At 38.6% G+C, this 15,693-nt stretch overlaps 1 protein-coding gene across 2 annotated transcripts in view; it reads right to left on the bottom strand.

The window, feature by feature from the left end:
- sema4c (sema domain, immunoglobulin domain (Ig), transmembrane domain (TM) and short cytoplasmic domain, (semaphorin) 4C) overlaps positions 1 to 15,693 on the bottom strand; it is a 197,741-nt gene that overhangs the window by 114,890 nt on the left and 67,158 nt on the right. For both annotated transcript variants that reach the window (XM_020928284.2, XM_055161911.1), the window contains one exon: positions 13,021 to 13,158. The gene's annotated coding sequence lies outside the window, so the exon portion shown is untranslated. The remainder of the gene's footprint in view (positions 1 to 13,020; positions 13,159 to 15,693) is intronic.

The following is a 15,693-nucleotide window of genomic DNA, read 5'->3' on the forward strand; positions in this document are numbered from 1 at the left end:
GCCATCGCGAACCACCACACACACATACGCACACAAACACACACACCCACCGAACAGGAGCATTGATGACAGGTCAGAGAGATATCCCAGAATCCCCTTGGGCGTTAGCACATGGGACAGGAGGTCAGAGCGTGGCGGGAGAGCACGTGGGTTTGGACACTTTTGTATTCATCAAAAACAACATGTCTTTGGAACACAGCGCAAGGCCAAATGAAGGACGAGCGATCATTGGAGTAAAAAAGACTATTTTAAAATTTTGACAAAGAGGGCGTTCTTTTGTTTGTAATCCACTATTCAGTTTACATAAGGGAGGGCAGGCTATGAGATGATTAAAAAAGTTTTCTTGCCAGTTGTGTTTTAATTAAAAATATTCAGAAATACTCCTACATGCATACAGGAAGGTGACTTTTAAGCATTTCTAATAGAGATAAAGTACTTTTGTTATGTGCTTTTCTTTCCACGTTGCAATTTTGGGGTAGCCTATACGACTAAAAAGACTAAACTTAAATAGCAAAGTAAACATGCCCCAGTTCAGACATACTGCAGTTTGTGGGGTCAAAATAAGGCCATTGTGGTTTGTCTGCAGTTAATTATAGACTAAATCGTCGCTAGCTATCATTATTGTTAACATTACTGTGATGACAAAACGCTGCTCTGGCCTCTGAAAGTTGGGAAGCGTGCTTATAAATTCTTTTAAATTTGATGCCAGAAATATGTTAAAGGTCCAACATTATGCAAAAATGGCTTTTGAGAGCTTTAAGTCATGCTATAATCTTCTTCAAGTTGTGTTTTGTTTCGTTCACACATGTTTGAGTTCTCCTGGTTTGTTAGTTTGTCTACATTTTCAAAGCTCAAAATGCTCTGTCCCACATTGTGATGTCATGTAGTGGTAGTTTTCAAGTTAAAATCTACCTTTTACCTTGTTCAGTAGAGATTTGCAATTCCAGAGCTGAAATTATCCAAATGATTCTAGTGAAGGTTTACAGGGTTTAAAAACACAGTGGAGCACTTCCTTACACATTATTCATGACATCACAAGATGAAACAGAGAATAAAAACACTTAAATATGCAGGATTTGTGTGTTAAATGTGTGTGACTGAAACAAAACAAAACTCCAGGCATGTTTTTGATTAGGAACATTTATATCCAGTGTTGGGGAGTAACGGATTACATGCACCGGGATTATGTAATCAGAGTACAAATTATGAGTAACTGTATTCACTTACAGTTACTGTTTCAGTGAGTGGTAATTAGATTACAGTTACTTTGTAGAAATAAATGGATTACATGGTGGTATTTTCCTATTTTCACATTTTGGGCTAAACCAGGACTAAACCAGGTCTAAACAATATGACACCTGACAGTAGAGTGGACATAATTTAAGGCAGCAGTGATCTCATATATAAATAATTACTCTATCAATAATATTTTTATATGCTTAAGTAAAGACTGGGCTTTTTATTGTCTTTTAGCAGACAAAACAAAACATCTTAAGATTTCCTGGTCTTTGCTTCTTTACAGCAAACAGTTGCTTATTCATGGAGACTTGGGCTCAACAGAGAATTTGAAGAGAACAAACAAGAATTTTCAGGATGTAGTTGTTACATTCATGTAGTTTTAAAGAGCGTGACAATATCAAGTAATCCAAAGTATTCAGATTACGTTACTCACTTTAAGTAATTTAATGGATTACATTACAAACTACATTTTGGGGTATGTAATCTGTAATCTGTAGGGGAATACATTTTAAAGTAACCTTCCCAAAACTGTTTATATCATAGATCAGAAAACAATGTAATATGGGCCCTTTAAAGAGAATACTGTAAACTGTTGAAAATTTACATATTTGATCACAAAAAAAGAAAAAAAATCCAAGCTTAAACCAGGACTAAACCACATGTACAGAAGATCTAAACTAACCTCACCACCTCATATCTCATATCAACAACCGCTGGGTCTAAGAATGCAAAACACCTACACACCCACAACCTTATGACAGAATATACCTCCTTGACACCTTACCCATGTAGAGTGCACTGTCTTCTGTCTTGGGGAGACCACCTACTCCTCTCCCTGGGGGGCTAATTGTTCGGTAGCTCTCCTTCTCGGTCTGTCCTTTCCCCTTGCATTCTGTTTGATGCTTTCTCTCTCAACAGTTCAGGAGTTCACACTGAGCCCAGAGCCCTGAATCGCAGCAGATGCCACAGGACCGGAAAGGTTACTCCAAGCTGGACCTTTACAAAGACAGCCCACACATTTCAATACACTCAGGCAGGTGGGAAAGAGTGGTCAATAGAAGAGAGGGGTCTGCTGGGCTAGACAATAATATTCACTGCAGATTTAAACCAGGAATAATCCAATACAAAGCCAGGATTGAATTACTTTTTAAGAATGAAAGATCTCAAAATAAATGAATAAATAACACTGTGTAACTGTTGGTAGTCCATCTCCTGCTTGTCTGCATAGAGATGTTATTGGCATGTTCCACAGTATGAAATGTATTGTGTCTGTTTACATGGACACAGGTCAATTTACAGGCCAAACAGATAAAAACATCATTGACAAAATAGATTAAAAAAAAACAGGATTAGTGCAAAGTGCAAAACTAGTCTCAACTCAGTGTGAACCAGTGAAAATACATCTCAAATACAGTACCAAACCAGACCAAAATTGTTAAAAACACACATTTTTTTCTCTAACCTTGCCTCTAAACAAAAACGAACTTGACCAATCCCTCAAGTGTTAACCCAAAACATGAGAAATAGTTCATCTAAGATAGTTTAGTACCACCAAAACAAACCCACGAATCAGCTTTAGAATCTGGGAATCTGGGAACCTCTCCTCCTCTTCAATCTGCATACATCTCCAACTCATGGTCTCTCCTCGTCCCCAGCGGCGTCCTGTATTAGCATTTAGATGTGTCTCTGAGTCCTGAATGCTTTTTACGTTGATCACATGTCGATGAACAGAGAAATTTACGAGCTAAGGGGGAAGGTGGGTTAAGGTACCATCAGACATTTTCCAGTGCATCTCATAACTGGAATCAAACCATCAATCTGAAGCAAATATTGTTCCTGGATGGTACTTTGGGAAATAAAGAAGATACACAGGCTCCGGTGAGTTCACAGTGATTTGGTTGGCTGTGGACTGCATTGTAAACAGTTCACGCTCTTATTGCTCCGTTCTCAGATGTCAAACAAACTTGTAATGAGCAAACTGCTTTATGGCTCCAGGTGTGCCGCTGTGAGGACAATCTGAGGCAGTTTACCTCTAAGTAAACTGTACTGTAAAATATACAGGGACTGGAAAAGTAGACTTTTTTGGTAACATTAATATTTTAGTACCCACCAATCTGTCTCCAGTTTACGCTAAAATGCTTTCCAGGTGCAGGATTGGTGCTGGCTGTATTTTGAGTCTTCATCCACGGTGACTAAATGGAACAGTAACACTATCTGTACTAATAGTATTTTCAGTGAATATTTTGAGTCTTTTAATGCATTTCTTAAAGATGCAATATGTACAGTAACTTTTTAGGTGGAACGGCTGCCCTGCTCAGTTTCATTTCTATCCAGCGACTAGGTCAGGAATCGGAATACACTAGGACAGTTTGCAAAAACGAGTTCGGGCACCAGCCAATCAGCGAAGAGCCATATATTCTGTGTTGGCAACGATTCCTGAGATCATGGATGTAAAGCCGGAACAAAGAGAATGTTTGGTGAATTTTATCAAGGGGAAAGACGTTATTGCCCTTCTTCCTACGGGATTGAGAAAAGCTTAATATACCAGTTAGCCCAGTTATTGGCACATTACATACATCATGACCAAAAAGCAGTGATTGGTTAAATTTAAAAAAGTACCCGCTTACCACCAAACAAAAGAATTCTAACGCTGCAAGGTCAGACGGTTTCCATGAAGTGAAACTGGCTGATGAATCAAGATAACTGCCACCTGCTTGTCTTCTTAAAAGTTCCAGAGTATGATATTAAACGTAAAATGACTCTACTGGCCAAAGAACAATTCTGTTCCCATTCACTATAACAATGCATGTCTTTTTTTTGTGTATTTTTGGACATTATAAACACCTGTATATGCATAAACACAAGTCCAAGTAATTTCTCTTGTGAAACAGTATCGTTTGTCTAACTTTGTTTAAAGTCATACTGCAGAACATTCCAGGCAATGCAATGACATTTGTATGAAGACCTCTCATCACAAAACTTACATTAACTTAAAATACTTTGAAGCATGACTGTAGCTCCACAAAGTTAAAACTGTATCTTGAATAAAGTTCTTAACTCCCTATAACCTTTGCATTGATTAGTGCAGTTACAAACCTATTAAGCTGTCACTATGTGGACCATATCAAAGTCAATCAAATGTCACCCAGCCTGACCTATATTTCACACATCACAGCAACTTCAAGGACAAACTGTTCACCTGCCGCCTTACGCATTACTACTGATGCCACGGTAACCAGGTAATCAATTCCGCATCGCTTCAACTGCCAGAGCTCATGAGGCTGAGAGATGTCATGCAATCGCTCCACTGAGATTCAATTAGAGTGAAATGCTACATGATATTGATTAGTTATGGGAAAACGTTAGACCTCTCAGATATGGAAATGTGGATCGATTTCCTGCAGCATTTCTTATCATTAACCATATTTATTTGATGGTCATTGTAGCAGACAGTAAATATAATCGAAATAACCAAACCTTATGCAAAGTTTATGAGTAATTTAAAATGAAATTATCCAAATAATTCTAGTGAAGGTGTATGGAATTTAAAAACACAGTGGTGCATTTCCTATATTACCACATGACATCACAAGGCAGATTGTGTTTTTTGTTTGAAAAAAGCCTAAAAATGCAGGTTTATGTGTTGAATTTATTATTTATTTTATGTGCGAGTGAAACAAAACACGACTCCAGGTATGTTTGTGATGAAGAACCAGTATCACATAGATCAGAAAACCCATAAGACTAATTTTGCTCATCAGCTTTGGAAAGACCCCGAGCAGGGAACAGCCTCGACAAAGTTGGAGGCAGTTATTATGCCCTTGAGCAAGGCACTTCTATTCTCAATGTGCTCAGCGATTCAGCGAGGATCTTTTTTAGCAAGAGGGTAATTCCTTGCGTCCAAAAATAAATTAGACGGCCGTGGTAACACAGTGGGCAGCAACTAGGAATTACAGAAAAATGCAAAGCAGGACTTTTTTTAAACGACACAACGCAAACTCAGCACGAACTTCACCGGATGAGTGAACCTATAAAAAAACGGCAAGACAGCTAAGGGATCATTTCACAAAAAATCAACAGTCATCAGCTAAAAACCTACAGATATATGTTGAAAGGTGAGTCAGAGGCTTTTGGACGCTCTAACCCAGAGTCTATTAGATCCTTATTGGAACCATTATGAAGGTAAGACAATACGCCGAGCAAGCTAGAAGCGCATCTCAGCTTTTCGCGGGGCTACATTAACCAGTGGCTGCTCTCTATTTTGCTCAACGCGCTGTCTGATCGATAGCAATGAGAGGCAATGGAGAGGGGCCTATAGGAGGTATGGGAGGGGGGGACGGCCAGGTTTACGGGAAGATAAGAAGAATCGATCCCACCAGACAAGGACTGCTGCAAAGGCTGGTGGAATGTAGCGACAAAGACGGAACACGTTCACAGTGGGGTCACTTCATCAAAGCAGACGCAGAGTAAATCATGTTTTACGTTCAGTTCGTGCCCAAAGTGTTGTCAGAGAAATACACGTCCTCCGGGGAAAGGACAATGGATGCTTGATTGAATGTGGAACTTTTGTTGGACGCGTTTTGGAGACTTGCGCAGAATCTAGCCACAGCTGTGCTCTTTGTCTTTCGAGCTCAATGGGCAGCGGGAAGTGGTGTAATGACCAGAAATGTCCAACAAAGAAAAGTAGTGTAAAATGAGTTAATCATATCAACTTCTCTTCATGATATTCTGCAGCAATGATCTACTACCAGCATCAAGTGAATGGCATTGATTTTGCATAGATTTTTTAAACAGAGAATCAACTTTCAATTTGTGTTTATTCAAGTTTGAGACAAAAAGAGTGGTGATTTCTGTGCTCTTGTGGTGGAATAAAAGTCCTGAAATTATGACTAGGTAATAAAAGCTTGGGTAGTGGTACCAGCTCTTTGTTGTATCCATGCAAAATACTTTATCCAGCCACTGTGTTTGTATGAATCAGCCATTGGTGGTGGTCAGAGGCTGTTGGTTCAAAATAGCAGCCACTTCTCTGCCTGTCACCCTCAGTGCAGCTGTAGATAACCAGTATGGAGCTTACTGAGTGTAAAAAGAAGGGTGATTTGAGAAAGCTTATTACATGTTAAAGGTCCTATATTACACAAACTTGACTCTTGTGAGCTTTAAGCCAGGTTATAATGTTGTTACCTCATCAAAACATACCTGGAGTTGTGCACTGTTTCATTCACACAGTTGGAGTAATTCTGCTTTATTAATCTGCCTATATTAGCCAGGCTGGTGCCACCTAGTGCCATTTAATTTCCACCGACTAGATCAGGAATCGGAATACACTAGACGGTTTACAAGAACCCCGGCAGTGCAAGTCTGGGCACCAGCCAATCAGGGAAGAGCCATACATTCTGTGTTGGTAACGATTTCTGAGATCGAGGATTTAAAGCCAGAACGAAGATGTTTGGTGAATTTTATCAAGGGGAAAGATGTTATTGCCCTTCTTCCTATGGGATTTGGGAAAAGCTTAATATACCAGTTAGCCCTGTTAGCGGCGCATTACATACATCATGACCAAATAACAGCGATTGGTTAAATAAAAAAAAGTACCTGCCTACCGTCAAGCGCACAAATTCTAATGCTGGGAGGTCAAACGATTTCCATGAAGTGAAACCGGCTGATGAATCAGGCTATGTCTACATCTCCAGTGCTCAAAATGTTCTGTTCCACCTTGTGATGTCATGAGGCGGTAGTTTGTAAATGAACAGCTACCTTTTGTTTATAGAGATTGGACATCGCAGAACTGAAATGATCCAAATGATTCTAGTGAAGGTGTATGGAGTTTAAAAACACAGTGGAGCACTTCCGGTATTACCACATGACATCACAAGGTGGAACCGTGTGTGTTTGAGAGAAGAACTCATCCTAAATATGCCTGGTTTGTGTGAATGAAACAAAACACAACTCTAGGTATGTTTGTGATGAGGAAACAACATGATAACAGATCAGAAAACAGTTAATATAGGCCTTTTACTATAAGTACATACTCAAAATAATTAAATACTCCAGTCATAATTCTGCTATCCATCTACTGGGAGAATTTCAAGTGCTAGTCCTCAATCCATGCCAGCGGGTATCTAGCTATCAAAAAATTACCTATCAACCCACTGGAAAGCCTAATCCAGACCAGCCAATTACAGTAAAATGAATATGACTAATGATATTTCTCAGAATGTTGCATGTTTCATTCAGATGCCTCAGGGCTTTAGTCAGCATGTATCTACAGTAATAGTCCGTAAAGTGCTGAGGAGACTTTGTCAATAGAAGTAGCTTTTCTGCTGTATACTGCTCTGAATTCAATCAATGCGAATGATTCAGTGATGGAGTAATTGTCCATATTACGTTGGATCTGTCAGAACCAGTATAGGAGTGGACTGTGCAAAGTGTACGGTGAGGAGGAGATCAGAGGAGCTTTGGAGAAAAATACAGATTGACGCACAACCCTGGCAAGAACAATGGTGCAGTACAGTCAATTCTTTAGAGCTTTAAGAAAATATGTGGATTAAGGAAGTCAAGATGAATTGGTTAATCGATAATAGGGCTGGGAATCACAGGGTCCCTCACAATTTGATACGACAAACTAATAACAATACGATATTATCAAAATAGGGCGATATCTGCACATGATATTCTGTGATATACTGCTGTTTTTTAAGAACCAGATACATTCTTTGTTAAACTACTTCTTGTGCAGTTAATATGAAATACATCTATTTTAATCATCCAAACAGTGAATATGTCAAGTGTACTGCATTCCTTCCACTAAATAAGTAACAAAATTGTAGTGTGTCACAAAAAATATAAAAAAGATACTAAAAATACTCTTTGCGATATATCGACACAGCTGAACACAATAATGATACCGTGTCATCAATTTTAGTATCACGATATATCACTATATATCGATATGCATCCCTTTATTACAGTGTATTTTGGTCAAGAGTTATGTTTCTTCTGTGACAGGGGTGTCAAACTAAAATAAAAAAACTGGGACTAATTCGTGGCCAAACTAAATATTTATTGAAAAATTTCAACAACATCTGCATGTTTTCTCTTCTTTTGAGATATGTAATGTTTAAACCTTTTCTTATTAAAATAAATGTTTAATAATAGTTTTGCTTAAACATTGATCCAGAACAAGCGTAGTATAAAATAATAACACAATTTTAAATAAATAATGTCTCTATAGCCGACATGTCTGTCCTATGATATTAATTTCTGATATAATGCAGAAATGACGTCCCTGGATCTCCCTGTACAGCTGCCATTATGCACCAACAACCTTTCCAATAAACATATTCAAACAAGCAAAGTAGGTAAAGTGTCTTGCACAAGGACACAACCATATGCTTTGTTTAGTATGACAAAGCTCAAACTGCCATCCTTTTCTGTTAGTTGGTGAACACAAAAACCCAATGGACCATAATTTTTTTAAATATATATTTCTGCCATTGAAAGCATTTTAACGTATCCAATCAGCCTATGCTAGAATTGATGTTGTATTTTTCAGCATGAAGGTTGCGTGATGTTATTACATATGTACACATGTATCTGATGAACTCCGTCTTGCTGTGTTCATAACCTTCAAAACTATATAGCGCATTTCTCTCTCCACTTCCTTCCCCCTTCCCCTCGGTGTGTGGAGATGGCACAGAGTCTGAAAGAAGAGCTGTTTATATGATTGACATTCAATAAACTCAGCAGAGATAAACACTGCAGTATGAGGGCTTCAGATAAACAGAGAGAATTGGAGTTATTAGTGAGAATGGAGAACACATTGTACAATCGTGTTACAGAAATACAGACAGCAGGATCAAAGTGGACTGGCCTGGAGGCTGTTTTCTATGTGTGTCGGTTATGGCACCTGTCCACAGAAAAGTGTGAAAACAATATTAATGGCTTGGGGTTTTGCAGAGCATTCATGGTCAATAACACTCACGATGTTCTTTCTCCAAATCACACTATTGTTTAGACTGTTATTAATGTAAATACTGTTGGCTAACTGATGTGGGGTATAGTCAACGTTTACTTTTCTGATTCTGATTCTAAACTGTTATCGACCTTTTGGAGCTTTCGACCATGTTATAACGTTCCTTCATCAAAAACATACCCGAGGAGGTTTTATTTGCCATCCAGGCATGTCTGAGTAATCTTGTGATCTCTCCTGAGCACTATTCGCGCCCTCCTTACATTTAGCAGTACGATTCTGTCCAATCTTCAGTCTACAAATCTATGTCACCTATTCTCCTGCACGGCAATTTTAGATAAATATTCAACACCAGGATATAACTTCATAAATCTGATTCGATATGCTGTAGTTTCATTAACAGGATGCAAGCTCTGAAGGGAAAGAGACTGAAATGACTTGAATACATTGTTGTGTTGACAATTAAAACCCCCTCTTTAACTGATGTGAAGTCAAGTGTGAATTAATGTACCCCTTAAGGACAAATAAATATAATGAGTGTATGAACTGTGATCAAATCTGAATTGTGATCAGAATGTTTTATTGTAGCGCAGCTGGTAGCGTGTTTGTCCACTGAGCCGAAGGTTTGTGGTTCGAATCCCGCTCTTGACATAAACACCATTTGTAGAACAAGGGCTGCATGATTATGGAAAAAATCTTTATCACGATTATTTTTGGTCAATACTGAAGTCACAATTATTCAGATGATTATTTTTCAGTTACACGATGCATTTATTCAGCATTTCTCTTTCTCAAAATAAAAAAAACAAAACACTTTGTTATTGATAATTTACGTAAAACTTTCAAAATGAAAATAAATACAGGCTACAAATATGCGTGAAATAAGTCATAGAAAAATATAAATGTATCCAAATAAAATATATATGCAGCTGTTCTACGATCTCAATACTTAAAACTAAAATAAATATACTTACTTATATAAAAATGATCCTGAAATAAACTTAGTTAAGTGCATTCACACTAGGACTTTAGAACCATGCTGTGCACAAGAATGATTGCTATGGATTCTGTCTTATGCACTCACACCTGCATAACCAAACTGAGTCACGGCCGATGACATCATCACATGGTGCTGTTTAGTTACATGTCGTTCAGCAGAGCCAGCACTTTAGTGGACAAAGTAAGTCCAGTGGCAGAAATGTCTATTAAATAGTGAGGCAGATACGAGTCCTGCTGCGATACGCTTCTCCATGAGTTTATGGATATAATTTGTACTGTAGCTCCACATTACGCCCATTCTGCACAAGTGCTTGCGGGGGCATCATGTGAATCCTCACAAACCTACAGTCATCACGTCCTGGACCTCACTTTCGCTGGCATGTAAATCGTTTCAACTTGATTTTATGAGTTTGGAGATCGTCTGACACACAAATTGAAATTGTGATCAATATTCGATTAATTGCACAGTCCTAGGTAGAGTCGTCAAATCCACTCAACTACAGGTTGGAGATGCAATTCCAGCTCCCAGAATGATGATGTTGCGTACTTGGGCACTTAACCCACCTTGCCCTCAGTGTCTGCGTGAAAGGTGTGAATGTTTGCTTGATGTTGATTTAATTTTGATGATATAATTCTTGGCATATCACATCCCTAAGTAATTTCTTCCATTTACACCGGGGGCAAACACTAGCGGGGCTAATTATGAGCAGTGTTTGATGCACTGATAGCCCACTGATCCGTCCCAAACTTTCCATAGAGTTTCTTTGGCTTTCTGGACCTCACCCAAAACAATGAAGTAGGTGGCACATTTCTGGCACAGTTTGGCACATTGTTTGACAGAGTGTCCTTGGGTTAAGGCTGCACCCTGTCACCTCTCCTCCAGCATCAGTGACACAGCAAACCTCACCACGGGCTCCAGCAACCTTTTCAACAACAGGACATTTACCCTTGCCCCTCGCACAAGTGCACCACATTAGAGATGGAAATGTTAGACTAGCCGTAGCAAGAAGCTTTGGGCGCTTTTCTAACAGTTATGAGCTGAGGATTAGGGCTGAGTGATTTGAGAAAATGATTCAATTGCACTTTTTCTGACAAGTAGAGTTGTGATTTATGTTTTAATGAAAGAATTCTGTACAACGTTTAAAGGGATGCATTGATACTAGGGGTGTCACGATGTCCAAGTCTCACAACACGATATCGTCACAGTATGAACCACAGATATCATGGGAAAGCTCACGATATGGTTGGAAGGCTCACGATTAGGGATGTAACAATATCCAAATCTCTCTGTACGATATTTTCACGATATACATCTCACAGTACGATATTTATTGCAATATTTTGTGGAGGCTAACAAAACAAAAGTACTACTTTTTCCCCTTATAATGCCTTGACAAGACTTAATCCAAAGAACTGTGACTTAAAAGTGCTTAGAACTGTTTCTTCATGTTGTCTACACTGAAATGGAGCAAAGGATCATGGTCTATGTAGTTAACGCTGTCTTTTTTTTAGCTATTGCTGCACCAAAACTCTTTCATTTAAGCAAAAAGACTTGTAATTCGATATATTGTGATGGTCCACGACATTATTCTGAGAACTTTGACGATACGATATCATGATATTTTGGTTATTGTTACTGATACAGTACTGGTTTCGGATACTGACGCAGATTCTGGAAAATTTTCTGGACCAGATATTGACTGAACTGATATTTGATCCAGTAAATTTTCCAGAATCTGTGTTTGACATATAATAGAGGCATAGTTGCCCCTGAAAGTCTATTAATGTTTGAATTTGTACTTACTTGAGGGATAAATAACAGCTACATAACACTTCTCGATCATTATTATTATTTTTTTATTTAGATTTTTTTTTTTTTTTTTTGAGAGAGAGGAATTAAATAACATTTTCAGTCTCTGCACAGATACTTAAAGCTTCAGTATTGAAATCTCTTTACTTTACTTTCAAATGCGTCCAGAAATATTGACTGAAATATGAACTGACAAACTAATACAAGAATCACAGTTGAGAACTACAGGGTTAGCAGTTTTTATGCAGAATAAGAGGATATTTTGTTGCTTGTAGAGTAAAAGTATGGCAGTGAAAAAATAGCTGCCGTTGCGATTTGCTAATTGCGTCTACTTAAATTTTGATTCCATTGTGATTAATCTTTCAGCCTGACTGAGCGTAACCCACTGTAATCCTTTGTTTTTACTGTATTTTCACAACTTTGGTTTATTTTTACACCTTTCATCCCACTCTTGTTTACAGCAAAAAAAAAACAAAACAATCCTATAGGGTCACACCAATTTATATTCGCCAAGCTTTCTTCTATATATTTCTTTATTGTGTTGCTTTTTGTTGTTCTAAGCTTGAGGCTAAACGTAGCTGCATCACTAACACTCTCACAGTCACACTTGTATAACCTTCATCATACGCCTTAACAAAAAGCACAGAAATCCAATACTATATCTCCGGCTTTCTTCTCACTTTCCCTTTCTTTCTTTGTATTCCTGTACTGTCTTATTTTCACTCCCAGTGGAATAATTTCTTTCTGAGCACCTGAAAATGCCTGCAATTTGCACGTTCTGTTATGACAACTATCCCAGCCTCCTCACTACACGTTTTTTCAACAATCTTCTTTGTTCGCACACCCATTTTGCATGCCTGGCTCTCCCTTGGTCCCCTCGGAGCCTTCTCCCAGTCCATTCTTTCCCTCCTCGATCCATTTATATGTGTGATTCCCATGCTGTTTCTAAGTATTCAGAAAGACACGTTTTTTCTCCATCCATTTTGTTGTGTTTTTTGCTTACTTGTTTTCTCGTCTTCCTTCCTCCCTCCGCTCTGTGATTTCTTCTTAATCTCTCTTTTAGATTTTCCTTTTTTTCTTTGTTGATGTCAGTGGTGAATGTAGAGCGCAGACACTTGACTCAGATGAAGGTCACATTGAGCTATAAGAGAAAAGAAAAAAAAAAAAAAACGGATGAGTGACAGAGCAAATATATTCACGGTATAATCCGAAGGAGCACATGCACTTGAAGATAAATTATAAATCATGTTTTGGTTGAAAGTGGAGTTCACCATTGGTCACAGGGTAAAAGTTTAATCTAACTCTAAACTTTTGTCTGAAAATTGTTGTACCATGAAAACAAAGGGTCTTAGTTTTGCATTAGTGAAGTTGCCAACAGCATTACTTACATGATGTTACTACAAAATGTACACCTTTTTCATTATAAATGTATTCAATAATGTGTATATGTTGTATTATGGTTTAGAAATACTCTTTAGAAGACACTACACATTTTACTACAGTTTTCCTTTTGTTCAAACATCCATTTTGCATGCCTTGCTCTCCCTTGGTCCCTCTGAGACTTGTTCTAGTCTATTCTTTTTGTCAATTAATTTCCTTTCCACCTCTTTCTTGCTTAACTTTTTAGAATTAGCATGACTTGTTGCTTTCATGTAATATTACAAAGTTCACAATACTGCTTTATTATTTGATTTGTTGGCATTTCCCCTTGCCATCACACTAGTTCACAAAATTAGAGAATGAAAATGCTATAGCAGATGGCTTTGGGCGCTATGCAAACATTTGTCTTCCGAGGATTAAGTCTTGCGATTTTTCTCACAAGCAGATTTGCGATTTATTTAGTTAATAATAGAATTCTATACAAAGTTTACATTTAAATGTCCCATTTTATGCTATTTTTTGATATATGTTATACCAGGGGTTTTCAAATTAGGTGAATGTGAGCCACCCTTTAGAGTAGGTAAAAACAGTCGAGCCCCCTCCCCTTGCCCAAACTCCCATCCGCCTGCCCTACCCCACACACACAGGCCTCTGAAGTAAATGCATCTTTTGTGTTCCTGATGAGTTTCAATAACTAATGATAATATATATTTTTAATATTGTATTTTCAGACTTTTTTTTTTTTAAAGTGCATTCATAAACGATTTTTGTAACAGCAAATCATTTCCAACTTCAAGCAGGCCTAACTGAGGCTACTTTTAACATCACTGAACATCAGTAGGTCACAAGGACTAAACCAGGACTAGACCAGGACTAAACCAGGACTAAACCAAGTCTAAACCAGGACAAAACCAGGTCTAAACCAGGTCTAAACCAGGATTAGACCAGGACTAAACCAGGACTAATTTTGGACTTGAGAGAGAAGGAGAACCCCGAGCCCAAGATGTCCGCAAAGCACCAACAGGCGACAGCTGCGCTTAGCTCCGTGAGGCTCAGATCTCCGAATCGATCCTTTCACCCGCGGTCACCCGACAGTCTACGCAGGTGCACCTCCAGCCAGTTCCAACACTCGGTGCTGGTTCAGTTTTGGTTTAGTCTTGGTTTAGTCCTTTTTTGTCCTAGTTCAGTCTGGGTTTAGTCCACATTTGTGTCACTCCTCCCCAGTGGCTCTTTGGCACAACGCAGGGGAGGTGGGCCTTTCCTATTTTTTCCTTTTCCTTACTAAAAACATACCTGGAGGTTGTTTTTTTTTAGCATTATTGAACTTGAGCAGTCCACACTTGTTGCTTCCATGTCATTGTTACAAAGTTCACAAGATTGCTTTGTCACTTGATTTTGGCATTAGTTTCATACCGTATAGCTGAATTACGAACACTGGTATCCTAACAGTTGAAAATACCTGTGCAGTGACATCTACTTGCACCCGAAGGCGTGAAGGCTCCACAGTACAGCTCATATAACAAAGTGTCAGAGAGTGTGACTTTATGGGCCAGGACTGGTGTCAACATCAATGGATCAGTAATCACAATGAGAGCGCCCCGGGCCGCGCTGAACCAATCCCGCTACCGACCAACAGACGCTCATCTAGTGTTACATTCGCGCAACAACAAACACAGAACGCCAGAGTTCATACAAAAAGGTCAATAAACTGGTCACTGGAAAAGTCAGCTATAGACCGCGCAATGTGTCAACGCATGATATCGACACGGGGGGCTGTGATGTGAAACAGGCCATATTGATTGGTAAAAAGAGGAAAAAACCGACAACAGCTACATGGGCAAAAAGAACTTTATAAACTGTTGTCGTGTCAAACTGCGTGATTACGTGTTGTTTTGCTGTAGCACCATTAAAGTCTGAGCTCCACAGGGTTTGCTATAGGTGATGTCTGAACAGCTACAAAAGAAATGAATACATGTATTTTTCAGCTTTTAGCAGAAACTGAAATATCCTATAGATGCAATACGACAGATCCTGCCCTCTTCACGGCGCCTTGGTAATGACATAATCAATCTCATTAGCTGCACCTCACCTTAGATGCACTCTCTTACGAAAGGCTTGTGCTGGTCACTTGTTTATTATTTATTTATGTGCAGAAGTGGGACTGTAAGCGCATTGTCTAAAATGGGAAGTATTTTTTTAATTCAAACATTTACTTACAATGCAGTATAGCAGGCTCCTTAAAACTTTTATTTTCTGACTTCTTTAAAGATTGACTGTGTGATTTTCCTGGTGAGGG

The sequence above is a fragment of the Boleophthalmus pectinirostris genome, unplaced genomic scaffold (genome assembly GCF_026225935.1).
Source record: "Boleophthalmus pectinirostris isolate CB_2022bp ecotype Guang Dong unplaced genomic scaffold, ASM2622593v1 HiC_scaffold_4, whole genome shotgun sequence".
NCBI classification, from domain to species: Eukaryota; Metazoa; Chordata; class Actinopteri; order Gobiiformes; family Gobiidae; genus Boleophthalmus; species Boleophthalmus pectinirostris.